This window comes from Pleurodeles waltl, chromosome 4_2, assembly GCF_031143425.1.
Source record: "Pleurodeles waltl isolate 20211129_DDA chromosome 4_2, aPleWal1.hap1.20221129, whole genome shotgun sequence".
NCBI lineage: Eukaryota > Metazoa > Chordata > Amphibia > Caudata > Salamandridae > Pleurodeles > Pleurodeles waltl.
The window spans coordinates 1017747947-1017763525 of record NC_090443.1 but is presented as its reverse complement, the minus strand read 5'-3'; the positions used below and the strand labels follow the sequence as shown (position 1 = coordinate 1017763525).

At 48.4% G+C, this 15579-nt stretch overlaps 2 non-coding genes across 2 annotated transcripts; one reads left to right on the top strand and one right to left on the bottom strand.

Moving 5' to 3' along the window:
* Positions 1-8082: 8082 nt before the first annotated feature.
* Positions 8083-8155, bottom strand: TRNAR-UCG (transfer RNA arginine (anticodon UCG)). Its single transcript has one exon. It is a non-coding gene; the product is annotated as a tRNA-Arg (tRNA).
* A 1042-nt stretch (positions 8156-9197) lies between these two features.
* On the top strand, positions 9198-9269 carry TRNAE-UUC (transfer RNA glutamic acid (anticodon UUC)). Its single transcript has one exon. It is a non-coding gene; the product is annotated as a tRNA-Glu (tRNA).
* The last annotated feature ends 6310 nt before the right edge of the window (positions 9270-15579 follow it).

Below are 15579 nucleotides of genomic sequence, written 5' to 3'. Positions count from 1 at the left end.
TCTCATCTACAGACCTCCCGGACCCCGCCCACAGTTCAGTGACACCATCGCCGACCTCATCAGCACCCACGCCCTCGCTTCCACGGACTACATCCTCCTCGGGGACCTGAACTTCCACCTCGAGAACAACAACAACGCCAACTCCACCGCCCTGAACGACAACCTCGCCAACCTCAGACTCAAACAGCTTGTAACGACACCCACTCACGCCACTGGACACACGCTCGACCCCATCTTCTCCGCAAGCCCCCACTACTCCTTCAACCACACCACCGAACCACACTGGACCGACCACAGATGTGTCCACTTCACCTTCAGAAAACCCACCACACACCACCGCACCCCACAGCTACCACGCCGCTGCTGGGGCAAGGTCACCGAGGACCAACTGACTACCGCCCTCGCCCTGAGACCACCCAACGACCCCACCGACCCAGACACTGCCGCGACCAACCTCACACAGTGGATCAACGACTGTGCCAACACCGTCGCCCCTCTCAAGACCTCTACAACCAACCTAACCAACAAGAAAGCCGCCTGGTTCACCGAGGACCTCCGGATCTCCAAGCACACCTGTTGGAAGCTGGAGAAGAAATGGCTCCACGACCGAACACCAGACAACCACACAGCCCTCAAGAGCGCCACCCGCAGACACCACCAACTCATCAGGACCGCCAAGAAGACCGCCTTCAAGGACCGCCTAGACAACAACGCACACAATACCAAAGAGCTCTTCAGCATCGTGAAAGAACTCTCCAACCCCAGCACCAGCACCAACGACATCCCGCCATCTCAATACCTGTGCGACTCCCTGGCCACCTTCTTCCACCGCAAGATCACAGACACCCACAACAGCTTCATCCCCGACCCGCCCGCACCCACCACCGAGACCACCACCCCTGCGACTACCACTCACACCAGTCGCCTGACCGTCTGGTCCAGCGTCAGCGACGAAGACACCATCAAAACCATGAACTCCATCCACTCCGGATCCCCATCGGACCCCTGCCCTCACCACGTCTTCAACAAAGCCAGCGCAGCCATCGCGCCCCACCTCCGGAAAACAATCAACTGTCCTTCGAGACAGCAACCTTCCCAGAAAGTTGGAAGCACGCCGAAATCAACGCCCTTCTGAAGAAGCCCAAGACAGACCCCAAGGACCTCAAGAACTTCTGGCCCATCTCCCTGCTCCCTTTCCCAGCAAAAGTGACCGAGAAGATTGTCAACAAACAACTGACCCGCTACCTCGAAGTCAACAACATCCTGGACCCTTCCCAATCCGGTTTTCGCAGTAACCACAGCACCGAGACCGCCCTCATCGCCGCCACTGACGACATCCGGACCCTGATGGACAAAGGAGAAACAGCCGCCCTCATCCTCCTGGACTTATCAGCAGCCTTTGACACGGTCTGCCACTGCACCCTATCAGCACGCCGCCATGACGCCGGTATCCAAGAGAAGGCCCTGGCCTGGACCACATCCTTCCTCTCCGGCAGAACCCAGAGCGTCCGCCTCCCACCCTTCTGCTCCAAAACCACCGAGATCATCTGCGGCGTCTCACAGGGATCCTCCCTCAGCCCGACACTGTTCAATATCTACATGGCCCCCCTCGCCCACGTCGCACGACAACACAACCTCAACATCATCTCCTACGCCGACGACACCCAGCTGATCATATCCCTCACTGAAGATCCCCACACCACCAAAGCTAACCTCCTCCGAGGAATGAAGGCCGTAGCCGACTGGATGAAGGACAGCAGACTGAAGCTGAACTCATGCAAGACGGAGGTCCTCATTCTCGGACCCACCCCATAAGCCTGGGACGACTCTTGGTGGCCCACGTCACTAGGCACAGCCCCGGAACCCATGGACCACGCACGCAACCTGGGGGTCATCCTCGACTCCACTCTCTCCATGACTAGGCAAGTCAACGCCGTCTCCGCATCCTGCTTCAACACCCTCCGTATGCTCCGCAGGATCTTCAAATGGATCCCCCTCGACACAAGAAAAACTGTTACCCAGGCCCTCATCACCAACAGACTCGACTACGGGAATGCCCTCTACTCAGGAACTACAAACGAGCTCCTGAGACGACTCCAACGCATCCAGAACGCCTCGGCCCGACTCATCCTCGATGTCCCCCGCCGCAGGCCCTCATAACTTTTTGTTCACATAAGCTACCCACCCCAAATTTGCATCCTTTTTTTCCAACATCCTAGGGATTATAGAGGTACCCAGATATTGTGGGTTCCCCTGAAGGAAACCAAGAAATTTGCCAAAATACAACAAAAATATTGTTTTTTTAAAAAAAATTGGAAAAAAGGGCTGCAGAAGAAGGCTCGTGGTTTTTCCCTTGAAAATGGCATCAACAAAGGGTTTGCGGTGATAAAATCACCATCTTCCCAGCTTTCAGGAACAGGCAGACTTGAATTAGAAAACCCAATTTTTCAACACAATTTTGACATTTTACTGGGACATACCCCATTTTTACAATTTTTTTGTGCTTTCAGCCTCCTTCCAGTTAGTGACAGAAATGGTTGAGAAACCAATGCTTGATCCCAGAAAGCTAAACATTTCTGAAAATAGTAGGCAAAATTCTGAATTCTTCAAGGGGTCATTTGTGTAGATCCTACAAGTGTTTCCTACAGAAAATAACAGCTGAAATAAAATCCTGTCATAATCTGCATACCCTGCCCTCTCTGAAGATGTCTCGTGAAACCCTCATGCTTTCTAAGAGAGGGTGGGAGGACTGTCTAAAACTCGGAAACTCTATCCTCACTGGCAGCTGTAAATTTGTTATTGATACCTATTACTACAATAGTCAAACTCCTCCCAAAGTAATTCTTTAAAGGAGCCATACTCCTATTGGAGCACTGGGACATGCAGTTCTACGTGGTAGGCAATCAATAGGATTTTCACAAGACTCAGGGGGTCATTCTGACCCTGGCGGCCGGTGACCGCCAGGGTCACCGACCACGGGAGCACCGCCAACAGGCTGGCGGTGCTCCCTCGAGCATTATGACCGCGGCGGTTCAGCCGCGGTCAGAAACGGAAAGTCGGCGGTCTCCCGCCGACTTTCCGCTGCTCGGGTGAATCCTCCATGGCTGCGGAGTGCGCTCCGCAGCCATGGGGATTCTGAGACCCGCCAGGAACAGGATTGCGGTAGGGGGTGCCGCGGGGCCCCTGGGGGCCCCTGCAGTGCCCATGCCAATGGCATGGGCACTGCAGGGGCCCCTGTAAGAGGGCCCCACAAAGTATTTCAGTGTCTGCAAAGCAGACACTGAAATACACGACGGGTGCAACAGCACCCGTCGCACCTTCCCACTACGCCGGCTCCATTCGGAGCCGGCGTCCTCGTGGGAAGGTAGATTTGCCCTGGGCTGGCGGGCGGCCTTTTGGCGGCCGCCCGCCAGCCCAGGGCAAATCTCAAAATACCCTCCGCGGTCTTGCGACCGCGGAGCGGTATTTTGTCGGGGGTAGACTGGCGGGCGGCCTCCGCCGCCCGCCGCTCTCGGAATCACCCCCTCAGTCTTCTGTCCTAGGCCCCCTTATAGGCTCTTCAACCTTTGTCACTGCAGTGTCAAACTAGGCGGCTGACTGACTTCTGTTCTCCTTTGTCTGTTGTACCCCTGGTTCTATGCGGGACCAAGCCGCCATTGTTGCCTATTCCAGCCAGTAGTTCATAGCCCAAGTGAATGTCTGCAATACCTCTTCTTCTGTGCAAGGCTAAACTGCCATTCTCTACTCATTCTAGTAAATCACACATAACACAGGACTGTGCCAATTTATGAGGTCCTCCGTTTCAATGAAAGGCCAAGCTTGCATCTTTACCCATTCCACCCAACAGCACAAAACACAGGGTGACATCCATCTCTGGTATCTCTAGTTCTATGCAGGACCGAGCTGGGGTCTTCACGCATTCTACTCAACAACACAGACCCATGTCTATCCCATGTGTGAAGTAACTGTTTTATCCATGTGTGAAGTTTCTCAGAAGTATCTCTGAAGGATCTTTGGTTTTATGCAGAGTAAAGCTGGGGTCTTTACATAACCCATGTCTGAAGCATCTCTGGTGCTATTCGGGACCAAGCAGTCTCTTCACTCATTCCACTCAACAGCACACAACCCATGTCTGAAGTATCTATGGCTTTATGCGGGGTCAAGCCTGGGTCTTTACCCATTCCATCCAACTACACATGACCCATGTCAGAAGTATCTATGGCTCTAAGCAGGGTCAAGCTGGGGTCTTTACCCATTCCACCCAACTACACATCACCCATGTCAGAAGTATCTATGGCTCTAAGCAGGGTCAAGCTGGGGTCTTTACCCATTCCGCCCAACTAAACATGACCCATGTCAGAAGTATCTATGCCTCTAAGCAGGGTCAAGCCTGGGTGTTTACCCATTCCACCCAACTACACATGACCCATGTCAGAAGTATCTATGTCTCTAAGCAGGGTAAAGCTGGGGTCTTTACCCATTCCACCCAACTACACATGACCCATGTCAGAAGTATCTATGGCTCTAAGCAGGGTCAAGCTGGGGTCTTTACCCATTCAAACCAACTACACATGACCCATGTCAGAAGTATCTATGGCTCTAAGCAGGGTAAAGCTGGGGTCTTTACCCATTCTACCCAACTACACATGACCCATGTCAGAAGTATCTATGGCTCTAAGCAGGGTCAAGCTGGGGTCTTTACCCATTCCACTTAACTACACATGACCCATGTCAGAAGTATCTATGGCTCTAAGCAGGGTCAAGCTGGGGTCTTTACCCATTCCACCCAGCTAAACATGACCCATGTCAGAAGTATCTATGCCTCTAAGCAGGGTCAAGCCTGCGTGTTTACCCATTCCACCCAACTACACATGACCCATGTCAGAAGTATCTATGGCTCTAAGCAGGGTAAAGCTGGGGTCTTTACCCGTTCCACCCAGCTAAACATGACCCATGTCAGAAGTATCTATGCCTCTAAGCAGGGTCAAGCTGGGGTCTTTACCCATTCCACCCAACTACACATGACCCATGTCAGAAGTATCTATGGCTCTAAGCAGGGTAAAGCTGGGGTCTTTACCCATTCCACCCAACTACACATGACCCATGTCAGAAGTATCTATGGCTCTAAGCAGGGTCAAGCTGGGGTCTTTATCCATTCCACCCAACTACACATGACCAATGTCAGAAGTATAGCAAGACAAACGGATGATGGACGGAGTGTTGAAACTTTTCAAACACTCACCCCCAGTCACAGATCTGGGTTTAATCCATTGTTCTTTTACTCACCATGCGACTCCAGTTTAGACCCAGCCATATGCAAATCAGTCTTGACCCTGTTCCTCATGGGAACACTCCAGCCCGAACTCCCAGGCCAGGTCCACCCTGGACCGGAAACAAGCATCCTGGGACCAGTATCAGGGTATCGCCCTTCATCAGCTAGGCTGATATCACTGTTTATGAAAAGTATACAAAACAACAGTTACAGGTTTACAGTCAAAATCGAAGAACTAATGTACTGTGATCTTTGATTCAATATTAGAAGGTTTAATTAAATTCAAATTTTGTTATGTTTTTATGGAGTTGGGTTAGTATCTATGAAAGTATTCGAGGTATGTTTGTAGCTTGATTGAGGTATGTATGAAGCTGAATGAGTGTTAGAGAATGGGCTGGTGCCTTGTAGGTTTTGAATAGAGAATTTATGTAAAGTTTTTGATATCATGATATGATTATTATATGCGTTATTTTGAAAAATAAAGAAGAAATGAGAAAATGATACCTGACTTCTGAGCCACGACTATATATACAATAATGAAGAGAGTAGTTTATAATTGGGTTGCCCGTGGGGTCTCCCGTTTTGTACTTTGAGTTTCTTTCACCTGCCCCAGGAACCAATAACTATTTCAGGGAGTCTCGATATACATTATAAAAATGCATTACATCCATGAACGTGAGCCAACACAAGCCAAACAAACAAGAGTGAAGACTAAGGTTCATATTTATGGGCTCAGGACACAGGACAAAGCAGCAAGTCACTTTGCTGCGCTGCGTTGCGTCAAAGGGAAAGGGTAGGAATGCGTCGTGGCATTTGCATACAGCGCATCCTGTCTTTTCCCACTGCGCTGGTGCCATTTTGGCAGCCTAGCGCCAATGCAGCCTCCCTTGCACCATTGTGCAGGGGTGTCAGCCTTGTAGGTGGGAATGCTTTTGTGCAGGAAGGCTCACCTTCCTGCACAAAAACTATCCTGGGAGGCTCTTCCGATTTCTGTGTGTGCTGCAGAATGCGGCACGCATAGAAAACGTAAAAAAAGAGGAGAAATAAGGGGGGCAGACAGCGGTTGTCTATGTAGGGTTTTGCAGTGAGGTATTTCTGTAGAATGTTGCACTGGGGAAGGCAGACAGCAGTGCTCTTTGCAGTGTTGCAGTGAGGTATTTAAGTAAAGTGTTACACCGAGGGAGGCAGTGCTCTATGCAGGGTGTTGCAGTGAGGTATTTCAGTAGAACATTACACCGAGGGAGGCAGACACCAGTGCTCTATGCAGTGCTGCAGTGATGTCCATGACGTGCAACAGTCAGCGAAACAGAGCCTCGCTGCAATTAGTGCAACAGGAACAGTGGCACCAAGGTCCAGATGTTTAAAGGACTCATATCGACGGCCGAAGTGCATTAAAAAAAAGTATGGGAACTGTGATGCTGCATGCAATGGGGGCGGGATCAATGTGTGGGCGAGGGTCAAAGGTATGGCTAAAAAAACAAAATATTCTCCTTCAGGTAGCTACATATATAATAACTCACGGATTAAATAAAAAATAAATAAAAACTTTGTTAATCAGTAGTATGTGCACTATTGCGTATTATGAAACCTCTATCAGTTAATGCACTGAGAGGTCTGTGTGTAACCAGAAAGCCAATGAATTAAATATTGGTTGGTGCAACGGAGAATTGTGGCTTGAGTGTTGTAAGTGCTACGAGGGCCCAGCCTGAGGCAGAAAGCACTGAGAACGTGTAAGTCATTTTGTTAAACTTGCATTACACTCAGTATAAGACAGACAGCTACCAAATGTGCAAAAAGGTTTCAGATAAAACGGTGCTTCCAAAGCAAAGATTTTACTAATACCCAGACTGTACGTAATTATTTATTTTATTTAACTACCCTGAAAAGCACACACTGCACAGCTCAGCTGGTAACTCCCTTGCACTACCAGTCAGAAAAGAATGCAATTGGATCAATTAACCCAGTACCTCCTTTGAGGACCCTTTACATTGGCAGATTAACCAGTAGTGCTTATTTGCATTTCTTCAGGGGAGGAGGCACCCTGGCAAGAAGGCTTGTTTGTTGTTAAGCTGCCTGCCCCTCCCTCGGTCTCACAGCACTGGAGACTACCTGAATTAAACTTAAACTGAAGCTTTTGTGCGATCAGAGTTTACCGTCCCGGGACAGTTGACTTTTATTAAGTAGGGGGAGTGTTTTTCATTAATGAAAAAAGTGGGGCGCGTAGTGTCCCTCCGACCCCGCCCACTTCGACCACTTGACCCATTGCCCCCAAATCATGTTTTTCGTTTACTATCCAAACATGACCTTGGGGTCCCCTATTCCCATCACACCGTCACACTTCACTGTGCATCTCTAGAGTGAGTATCACCATCACTGCAGTACATCACTGACGTCACACTGTGTTCAACCTAAAACCTATAAAGGTAATGCCTAAGCTAAGCTCGGTAGCTTTGTTCGGGCGTCCCTCCCTCTCCATGTTTGTTATTCATTGATAAATTCATCCTCCCATCTCTGTTTTTGTCCTTCACAGTTTCTTCCCCGTGTCCTTTCTCGAGGCCGAGGAGCAGCCTTTGCTGTGAATGTGTCGTCATTGATGCCGCGTCGGTCACTAAACTCCGCCGCCAGCATCAGCATCACAGGGAGCAAAGCGGAGCAGGTGGGGTCCCTCGGATCTTCAGTATTTTATACTTCAGATGAAAATTATCACCGGTGATCTGAGAAAATGCTCTTACAGTAGAATCTGCGGCCTGTTTTCTGTTTATGCATTTCATAAAAAATACATTTTCGGCAGGTTAAAAAAAACACTTAAACGACCACGAAGGGACTCGAACCCTCAGTCTTCTGATTCGAAGTCAGACGCCTTATCCATTAGGCCACGCGGTCACTGTACCACTTGTGTTACACTCACTTGGAGCAGCAGCGGCTGCTTCCGGAGCCAGAGAGAAGGAAGAAGGTAAAATGCTGTGTAGAGGAGGGAAAAGGTATGTCCAGAGAGAAAGCAAGATGCTGTGCCAAGCTTAGGTAGAAGGGAAAAGGTAGGATGCCGTGCAGAGCACAGGGACAAGGTAGGATGCTGTGCAGGGACCAGGGAGAAGGTAGGATGCTGTGCAGGGACCAGGGAGAAGGTAGGATGCTGTACAAGGACCAGGGAGAAGGTGGGATGCTGTGCAGGGACCAGGGAGAAGGTAGGATGCTGTACAAGGACCAGGGAGAAGGTGGGATGCTGTGCAGGGACCAGGGAGAAGGTAGGATGCTGTACAAGGACCAGGGAGAAGGTGGGATGCTGTGCAGGGACCAGGGAGAAGGTGGGATGCTGTGCAGGGACCAGGGAGAAGGAAGGCCCAGGGAGAAGGCAGGATGCTGTGCAGGGACCAGGGAGAAGGTAGGATGCTGTGCAGGGACCAGGGAGAAGGTAGGATGCTGTACAAGGACCAGGGAGAAGGTGGGATGCTGTGCAGGGACCAGGGAGAAGGTGGGATGCTGTGCAGGGAGAAGGGAGGACCCCATACATTGTCCTTGGAGAGAAGAGAAGGGAGGCTCGGCCTGATGCGTGTTGTAGTGAGAGGGGGAACTGCATCCTCTGTGGAGGCATACAACACGCCTCTTTATAAAATGACGAGCAGTGTCGCGACATGCTCCCTCCTCTTTCACCCCCCCCCCCCCCCTCCACTCCTCTTTCTGATTTCTTCCGCATTGGCAGGCTTCACGGTAGAGTCTCAAAAATGTACATTTTAGTATCAGGCACTCAGGAAGCAGAAAGCACTTTCTAAGAAATCGTACATCATTTTAATTCTTAGTGTTTTACTCCTGTAAGGAGCTACCTTTGTTAATGTGTTTGTATTTTAGTGCCATATATAAAAACTGTGCCGGGCACCCGCATGTGGCTCTGACTGTAAGAGAGTGAGCCTCAGTTTCGTGTACAGGCTCTCATATGGTCTAGCGGTTAGGATTCCTGGTTTTCACCCAGGCGGCCCGGGTTCGACTCCCGGTATGGGAAGTTGCACTTTTGGGTCACATTCCTGCATTTGTCTTCTGTTGTCTTCACAGCTTGTACTAACCCCTGTTTTTACACACAAATCCTTTAATCCCCCCCCACAACACCCCGCCCCTCTTGGTTGGGTCTGTGCCTTGAAGTACTCGTCAGAAGCGCTATGAAAAGACGCAGCGAGTCTTTAATGCACAGAGGGGAGTATTTTGAAGGCTTTCCAAGGCTCCTGCATATTGTACACATTTTACACCCCCTCTGTGTCACCTGGAGCAGGAAGTCGCCCTTCCACAGAGGTGTCACCCCAAGAAGGCTCCGGCTTCAGTTCCTCCCATAGCGCTGCACACCCGCAGCTCATGGGCTTTTTCTTACTTTTGGTTCACGGTAACACACGGGTTTTTAGATATTATTTGGGGGCAGCAAGTGGCCGAAGTGGGCGGGGTCGGAGGGGCACCAGGTGCACATACGTTTTTTAGTTTAAATAAAACAGCGACCTCACTTTTTGAGAAAAGACAACAGCCCCAGGACAGTTAACCCTGAGAGTTGAAATGCTTGGGCTGTGGTAAAGGCAGGGGGCCTCCCCATGGAAGTCAATTCACCAAATGTCACGGGAGGCGGAAGTGACATCACACACATGCTTACACATACACACCTACACCCTCTCTCACACACACACCCATAATCACACACACAAAATGCATTCAACAATTTTTACTTACCTCGGCTGCCAGGGGGAGCCATAGTCCACTATTTGCATTGTTATTACACTAATAGAGAATAATTGAACATTATGTAATATTAGTATAATAAAAAAATGAGAGAAAACAACGAGAAAGGAGCCTCAACTGAGTCCATACGAACTCACTGCCATTGTGTTCCTGGCACTGATTTTGCCATCTCTAAGGCCAGGGGTCACAAAGACAGTGGCAAGGGGCAAGCCAGGGGTCACAGCTGGGACCCCTGGCACCCTTAAATGATATCCATGCATCTTCTGTTCTGTGAAACCAAGGGAGGGGCAGACAGCTAAACAAGCCTTCTTGCCTGAGTGCCTGCTTTCTGAAAGAAATGTAAGTGCGCACAACTGGTCAGTCTTCAAATGTAAAGAGTGTTTGGAAGCTGGTTTTGGCTCTAATTGACTGAATCACTTGAAGCTTTCTGATGACACACATTCATTTTTTTTTAGTGGTATTTACCAGCTGAGCTTTGAAGTGTGTGCTTTTAAAAGACGGTTATAATACAATGGAATACTTACTGTCTGGATATTATCAAAATCTATAATGTGGAAGCAAGTTATCTAAAAAATGTTTTGCGTATTTTGTAGCAGCCTTATACTGTGTGTAATTCAAGAGTCAAATAATGACTTACATATTCACAGTGATTTCTGTCACAGACTGGGACCGCGTAGCACTAAACATACACATCACTATTCCCCACTGCACCAACCAGGATTGCTGGAGTGATTAACTCACATTTAATTTTCCTTTAAGCTTTGTGCTATTTTATATGTAGTTACTTGAAGGTGAAAGACCGAAAACAAGTTTGAGAATATTTTGGGGCATATGTATACTTGGTTTGTGTTGTTTTAGCGTAATTTTCTTTTCGCGCTAAAACAACGCAAACTTAACTCCATATTTATATTTTGACATTAGACCCGTCTTGCGTCAAAATATAGGAGTTACCGCCATGCTGTGGATGCGACAAACTGCCTTGCGCTAATTAGATGCAAGGTAGGCGTACCCATCCACAACATGACGCTAACCCCCTACTGCCATATTTATACTCCAGCGCAGAAACGATGCGTATGGAGTAGGCGGACCCAAATAATTGTGCTAAGCCTGCTTAGCATCATTATTTAACTCCTGGCTCAGACCAGGCGTTAGGGCACCTGTGGATCCATTTCCATGGCTGGACACCATGGAATGGGCCCACAGATGCCCACCCAAAGCCCCAGCAACAACCCCACCCACACCAGAGGGACACCATAAGATGGGAGACCCCATCCTGGGTAAGCACAGGTAAGCATTATTATTGTTTTTATTCTGTGCCATTGGGGGCCCCTTACAAGGCAACCAGCACCTCAGTTCCACTAGTGCCATTTAATTTACAGGCCCTGGGTATGTGGTATTCCACTTTACAAGGAACGTACAAGTAAATTGGATATGCCAAACTGGTGTAAGCCAAACATACCATGTTTTAGGGAAGAGAGCACATGCACTTTAGCACTGATTAGCAGTGGTACAGTGCCCAGAGAAAAACAGGAGGAAGGCAAACAGTTTGAGAATAATCCTACAGAAAGGGCCATTTCCAATACTTACTATGTAAGCTCAAGTGTTCCATCTGTTTTGCTCTTCAAAAGGCATAGAGATTCAGACTCATGAAGAAGAGTTGGTTTTCACAATGATGAGTCAAACTCCGAATATCACATTTTATCCTATGTTAACTTGTGAAGAGGTATCCACAGATTGGAAAGACTCAGTGGAATGTGAAGTATGGGATTTTTCTGGAAAGGATATAGGTCCATCAAAGGTGTTGAGCCTGTACGGATAACAGTGAAACACAATGCTGTATCCATGAACGCCCCACCCCAGTACAATTTGACTCCTCAAACTATTGCAGCAATTATCCCTGTGATGAATTTAAACGATTGAGCAAGGGATATTAACCTCTTAGCTGCTGGGCCTCCCCCCCCAGGGCTGAACCCTTTTTTGGCTATTTGGAGTAGTTCGCGCTTAGGCCTTCATAACTTTTTGTCCACATAAGCTATCCACGCCAAATTTGCGTCCTTTTTTTCCAACATCCTAGGGATTCTAAAGGTACCCAAAGTTTCTGAGTTCCCCTGGAGGAGACCAAGAAATGAGCCAAAATACACATAAAATTTAGTTTTTTAAAAAAAAAATTGGAAAAAAGGGCTTCAGAAGAAGGCTTGTGTTTTTTTCCCCTGAAAATGGCATCAACAAAAGGTTTGTGGTGCTAAAATCACCATCTGCCTAGCTTTCAGGAACAGGCAGACTTGAATCAGAAAACCACATTTTTCAACACAATTTTGGCATTTTACTGGGACATACCCCATTTTTACTATTTTTGGTGCTTTCAGCCTCCTTCCAATTAGTGACAGGAATGGGTGTGAAACCAATACTGGATCCCGGAAAGCTAAGCATTTCTGAAAAGTAGACAAAATTCTGAATTCAGCAAGGGGTCATTTGTGTAGATCCTACAAGGTTTTCCTACAGAAAATAACAGCTGAAAAAGAAAATATTGAAATTGAGCTGAAAAAACAGCCATTTTTTTCAGCGTTTTACTCTGTAACGTTTTCCTGCGATGTCAGATTTTTTAAAGCAATATACTGTTACGTGTGCTGGACTCATCTGGTTGCGAGGATATATAGGGCTTGTAGGTTCATCAAGATCCCTAGGTACCCAGAGCCAATAAATGAGCTGCACCTTGCAATGGGTTTTCATTCTATACCGGGTATACAGCAATTCATTTGCTGAAATATAAAGAGTGAAAAATAGGTATCAAGAAAACCTTTGTATTTCCAAAATGGGCATAAGATAAGGTATTGAGCAGCAGTGGTTATTTGCCCATCTCTGAATTCCGGGGTGGCCATACTAGCATGTGAATTACAGGCCATTTCTCAAATAGATGTCTTTTTTACAAACTGTCTTACATTTGGAAGGAAAAAATGTAGAGAAAGCCAAGGGGCAATAACACTCGTTGTGCTATTCTGTGTTTCCCCAAGTCTCCCGATAAAAATGGTACCTCACTTGCGTGGGTAGGCCTAATGCACGCGACAGGAAAGGCAACATGGACACATCACATTTTTACATTGAAATCTGACGTGTTTTTTGCAAAGTGCCTTGCTGTAGATTTTGGCCTCTAGCTCAGCCGGCACCTAGGGAAACCTACAAAACCTGCACATTTTTGAAAACTAGACACCTAGGGGAATCCAGGATTGGCTGACTTGTGGGGCTCTGATCAGGTTCTGTTACCCAGAATCCTTTGCAAACCTCAAAATGTGGCCAAAAAAACACTTTATCCTCACATTTTGGTGAAAGAAAGTTCTGGAATCTGAGAGGAGCCACAAATTTCCTTCCACCCAGCGTTCCCCCAAGTCTCCCGATAAAAATGATACCTCACTTGTAGGGGTAGGCCTAGTGCCCGCAACAGGAAATGCCCCAAAACACAACATGGACACATCACATTTTGACAAAGAAAACAGAGCTGTTTTTTGCAAAGTGCCTAGCTGTGGATTTTGGCCTCTAGCTCAGCCGGCACCTAGGGAAACCTAGCAAACCTGCACAGTTTTGAAAACTAGACACCTAGGGGAATCCAAGATGGGGTGACTTGTGGGGCTCTGATCAGGTTCTGTTACCCAGAATCCTTTGCACACCTCAAAATGTGGCCCAAAAAACACTTTTTCCTCACATTTCGGTGATAGAAAGTTTTGGAATCTGAGAGGAGCCACAAATTTCCTTCCACCCAGCGTTTCCCCAAGTCTCCTGATAAAAATGATACCTCACTTGTGGGGGTAGACCTAGTGCCCGCGACAGGAATAGATCACTGTGAGAAAGTAGCCTCTTTCTAGCCTTGTTACCCCCACTTTTGGCCTGTTTGTGAGTGTATGTCAGGGTGTTTTCACTGTCTCACTGGGATCCTGCCAGCCAGGGCCCAGTGCTCATAGTGAAAACCCTATGTTTTCAGTATGTTTGTTATGTATCACTGGGACCCTGCTAGTCAGGACCCCAGTGCTCATAAGTTTGTGGCCTATATGTATGTGTTCCCTGTGTGATGCCTAACTGTCTCACTGAGGCTCTGCTAACCAGAACCTCAGTGGTTATGCTCTCTCTTTACAAATTGTCACTAACAGGCTAGTGACCAATTTCACCAATTCATATTGGCATACTGGAACACCCTTATAATTCCCTAGTATATGGTACTGAGGTACCCAGGGTATTGGGGTCCCACTGCAGCCTGAGTGAAATAACGTCCACGTTATTTCACAGCCATTTACCACTGCACTTAAGTAACTTATAAGTCACCTATATGTCTAACCTTTACCTGGTAAAGGTTGGGTGCTAAGTTACTTAGGGGCATATTTATACTCTGTTTGCGCCGGAATTGCGTCGTTTTTTTTGACCCAATTCCGACGCAAAACGAACTCCATATTTATACTTTGGCGTTAGACGTGTCTAGCGCCAAAGTCTATGGAGTTTGGGTCATTTTTTAGCGTGGACACCTACTTTGCGATAATGAAATGCAAGGTAGGCGTTCCCGTCTAAAAAATTGACTCCGCGGCATGTGCGCCGTATTTACACTCCCGGGCAAAATTCACGCCCGGGAGTGGGCGGGTAAAAAAAAATGACGTCCGGCCGCTTTTGCGCCGTTTTTTAGCGCCTGGTCAGGGCAGGCGTTAAGGGACCTGTGGGCTCGGTAGGAGCCCAGAGGTGCCCTCCCAAGCCCCCAGGGACACCCCCTGCCACCCTTGCCCACCCCAGGAGGACACCCAAGGCTGGAGGGACCCATCCCAGGGACATTAAGGTAAGTTTTTTTTTGTGGCATAGGGGGGCCTGATTTGTGCCCCCCTACATGCCACTATGCCCAATGACCATGCCCAGGGGACACAAGTCCCCTGGGCATGGCCATTGGGCAAGGGGGCATGACTCCTGTCTTTGCTAAGACAAGAGTCATTTCAATGGGGGTTGGGAGTTGAAAAAAATGGCGCAAATCGGGTTGAGGCAAAAAATTTGCCTCAGCCTGACTTGCCCCATTTTTTGGCGCCCAAGCTCCATATCCCCCTACGCCGGCGCTGCCTGGTGTACGTCGTTTTTTTCACGCACACCAGGCAGCGCCGGCGGCTAACTCCGGCTAACGTCATTGAATAAATACGGCGCCCGCATGGCGCTTTAGAATGGCGTTTGCCGGCGCTAATTTTTTTGACGCAAAACTGCGTTAGCGCAGTTTTGCGTCAAAAAGTATAAATATGGCCCTTAGTGTGTGGGCACCCTGGCACTAGCCAAGGTGCCCCCACATCGTTCAGGGCAAATTCCCTGGACTTTGTGAGTGCGGGGACACCATTACACGCGTGCACTATACATAGGTCACTACCTATGTATAGCGTCACAATGGTAACTCCGAACATGGCCATGTAACATGTCTAAGATCATGGAATTGTCACCCCAATGCCATTCTGGCATTGGGGAGACAATTCCATGATCCCCCGAGTCTCTAGCACAGACCCGGGTACTGCCAAACTACCTTTCCCGGGGTTTCACTGCAGCTGCTGCCAATCTCTCAGACAGGTTTCTGCCCTCCTGGGGTCCAG